The sequence below is a fragment of the Herpailurus yagouaroundi genome, unplaced genomic scaffold, assembly GCF_014898765.1.
Source record: "Herpailurus yagouaroundi ecotype Mexico unplaced genomic scaffold, PumYag 188, whole genome shotgun sequence".
Classification (NCBI taxonomy): Eukaryota; Metazoa; Chordata; class Mammalia; order Carnivora; family Felidae; genus Herpailurus; species Herpailurus yagouaroundi.
In genome coordinates this window covers 35,978,552-35,982,313 of record NW_024412419.1, presented here as the reverse complement: position 1 = coordinate 35,982,313, position 3,762 = coordinate 35,978,552, and positions in this window count along the sequence as shown.

Sequence of the window (3,762 nt, the reverse complement as noted above, 5' to 3'; positions counted from 1 at the left end):
TAAAAATAACCTGCCTTTCCATCATCTCGACAGCCGCACTCTGGGACAGCATGTTCCAAGGCCCAAGACGCTCTCTAGGGACCGGAACAACAGGGCAAGAAGGGCTGTGCCCAGGCCAGGAGAGCGTGCAGACGCCGGCGCCTCACAGGCCTGATTCAGGCTCCCGGCCACATCAGTCTTCCTGCGCCTCAAGGTCCTGGGGTATTGGGTCCAGTGGGGAGAGCCCCGGGGGTGCCTGTGGGGTGCTGTGGTCACCTGGGAGGCCCACGGGACCTATAGGATTTGTGGGCCTCTCCTGGTCATCTAGAACTCCCTCCTGCCCTTGCATGGAACCCAGCAAAAAAGAGGGTGCTGCCTCTTCCTACACGGCTTCCTCCTCTGCTTCCCCAAAGCATCCCTGGCTGGGCCTGGAGGGAACTTTACAGGGGCTCAGGGGGAGGGGGAGAGGAGGGACTTGTATGCATGTGAAGCCCATGTCCTTGTCCTGCTCCTCTGCGGCCCCCTCCCCCTAGGAGAGGAAGGGGGTAGCAACAGCACTCGGGGTTAAGAGCCCAGGCTCGGCACAAAGACCTGGGTTCAAGTGCCGGCACACCTCTGACTATAGAGTGACCTTGAGAAAGTTACTTAGCCTCTCTGTGCCCTGATTCCCTCATTGGTAAAATAGACATTCACGGTCCCAACTTACAGGGTTGCCGTGAGGGCTAAATGTGTTCCACATGTTACTAAATGCACAGCACCTGACATGTAGTGAACATAAATAGTGTTACTGGAGCACCATGGTGAAGAGCACTGCTATGGAAAGGAATTTCAAGTCTAGCCTCCTCCATTGGCCGGCTGTGCGGCCTTGAGCAACTTCCTTGACTCCTCTGATCTTTCACTTCCCGGCCTGTACAACACAATAGTACCACTTACCTCCTGGAGCTGTTGCAAGGTTTCTTATACAGACATTCTTCCAATGGTGCTGAGCGTGTAGGGGGCACTCAGTAAGTGTGCAAGTCCCCAGTCAGGAGAGCATTTGAACTGGGGTTCCAGAGAGGGACAGTCCAAAGGCAGGGGTTGGTGGAGGTCAGGGAGGAGTAAGGGCAGCCCCTTTGGCCCACACTTTTCCAGAAGTAGCTGGAAGCCTTCTGGCCACACACCTTATAGGCTGGGGGGGTTCTTGGGGCATGCCTAACCTGGGCTCACCTATGCCCAGGCCACACAGCCCCATAGGCTTCCCAAGGCCCCTGCAGACCCATCCAGCAGGCCCCCTGTCCCCCCCCCTTCATGCTATCCCTGCTGCACTCAAGGGTGGGGAGGAGAAGGAGGGAGAGAGACACACAGACAAGCAGAGAGAGGGAGACAGACAGAAACCAAGAAAGAATCTCAGGATCCGGGAAAAGGAAAGACAAGGGGAGGAGGAAGGAGAGATGAGACCCACAGTCACAAAGTGAGACCAAAAACAAAAGTAACAGGAAAATTCTGGAAATTTTGAAAACAGGAGTGACCTCTCTGAAAGGACAAAATGGGAGGGAGGGAGAGAGGGGGACAGCTGGGGAACCCTGAGGTGGGTGGGTTGCGGGGGGGGGGGGGGGGGGGGGGGGGGGGGGGCTGCAGGGACGATGATGGAGCCCAGGGAGCTGGAGAGAGCCTGACTCCCCTGCAAATAGGGCTTTTACCTAAGGATGGGTAATATGTTGTCATGACAACAGATGTAGCATTTAGGGTAATTACTGGTGAATAACAGAGAAGAGGTAGCAGTCCTAGCTGGTGCAGCAGCCCAGAGAGGGAGGGGGTGGTCTTGGAGGCAGCCTGGGCCCCCATCTGCCCCTGCCCCAGCCCACACCCTTACCTCTCGGCCTAGCCGGGAACTTTCCAGTCCAAAAGTCTGCCCCGGAGCTGACCTTCTGAACGACACCCACGTCCCCAGGTTACCTAGTCCTCCCGGCAAACACAGGCACCGTCTCTGTGACAAGCATTTCAACGTAACTTTCCCCACGACCCTCTGGGTGAGGTACAGCAGGGACGCTATATTGCAGATGACAATACAAGACTCGGACAAGTTGAGAAACTTTTATGAGGTCACATAGCAAATAAGCCAGGATCGGAATGCAGCGTTGCTCCTCCGCGCAGCCGCTCCCCAGATGATTCCTGGGACCAAGGCCGGTCCTAGGTCGGCCTAGAGACAGGCTATTCCAGAGCATCTCACCCTCCGGCATCTGCCGGAAAGGGTCAGAGACAGCGTTTGTGGGCGAGACGGGGAGGGGGCATTTCAGAAAATGTTCAGAAAATGCTCTCTACAGACATTCCGTTTTGTCTTGAGATCCTTCTGTCTTGTAGCTGAGAACACAGGCTCACAGAGAAGGGACTTGCCCAAGAACCCCTTTTGGTCGGGAACAGATGCCCTGTTAACGAGCAGCTATTCGCTCTGGGGCTGCTCCAGGCCTGATCAAGCTGGATACCCCAGGATTGCGAGAATTTCGGGAGCGAGCTTGCGCCGTGAGTGCAGGGCCTGGGCTCTGTGTGTCGTGCTCCTGAGCCTGGGGGCTTGGGGAAGCTCAGAGGCCAAGGCTCCCAGGAGGCTCCCTGCGGCCCACAGCAGCCCCCACCAGGAAGCCGTGATGTCCACAGCTGCACTTTCTGTTCGCGTCCTCTGGGCCATTAGCCTCACGTCCAGAGAGCCTCCAGACAGATGTCTACCTCAGGGCTACCAGGCTGAGGGGGGGGTGGGACATCCCAGCTCCCAGAGCAGGGGAGGGAGTGGCCTGGCCCTAGCCAGGCAATCGTAGGGCAGCAGGAAGCGCATGCTTGGCCTCGGCAGGAGGGCATGTTTGTTAGTGATCCCAGTCTCTGGGAGGATGAGGCTCTGGCCTTTCACATGCCTTCAGGGCTCCATGCGGTGGGCCCAGAGCCCTCCCTGGCTGGCGGCAGGGTGACAGCAGGGGCCCTCTTAACACCCCCAGGCCCATCCCAAGGGAGCCTCCTCAAGGATGAGACCCAGATCAGGGCTTCCCTAAAATAACCCCCAGAATCTAGAAAGGCTAGCCAGGACTGGAGCATGACCCAGCTGGGAGGGGAGAGGGCCAAGGGGCTCCGGGCTTCCAGAGGCTCTGGGCTGCCTGCCACCAGGGAGTGGGGCTGTTGAGGGGGAAGGAGGGCGTGCTTGCACGTGCATGTGAGTGAGAGAGGGGAAGGGGGGCGCTCACGGGATGGAGCTGTGGTCGGTGAGGCAAGACTGAGGATTCTGAGCCCTTCTAGAGAATGTATGAACAGACCTGGAGAAACAAAGGAAGAAGAGGAGGAGGAGAAATGAAGGCGAGGGAATAAAGGGGGCTGACAGCCTTGCACAGGGGTCCCTCCTGCAAGCTGCTTGGCAACCCTGGGCCCTTTCCCACAGCCCTGGGATGCAGGCCTGTCCCTGCAGCCTCAGGTGGCACAGGACCTGAGCCTAGCCCCCTCCTGAGGACCTCGCTGCCCTCTCACGCTGCCCAGCCCGACCGTGACCACAGGGGCACAAGTGAAGCAACAGGCATTCGGCAGAGCAAGAGTGGCCCGGCACGGAGGCTCAAGGACAGCCAAGGGGACCATGACCTCCGGGTGGTCAGGGTTCGCCGCAACAGGGGCTCTTTGGCGTGAGGAGAGGAAGGAGGGGAGAGGGCCCTCCACATTTACCCTGGCATCTGAAAAGCCCTCCCAGCCCCCGGAGCGCAGGGTGGAGGGGAAGACACGCCATGCCCCCAAGGTGTCAGCAAGCCTGGCAGGGGGGCTAAGGTGGGGGCCGTG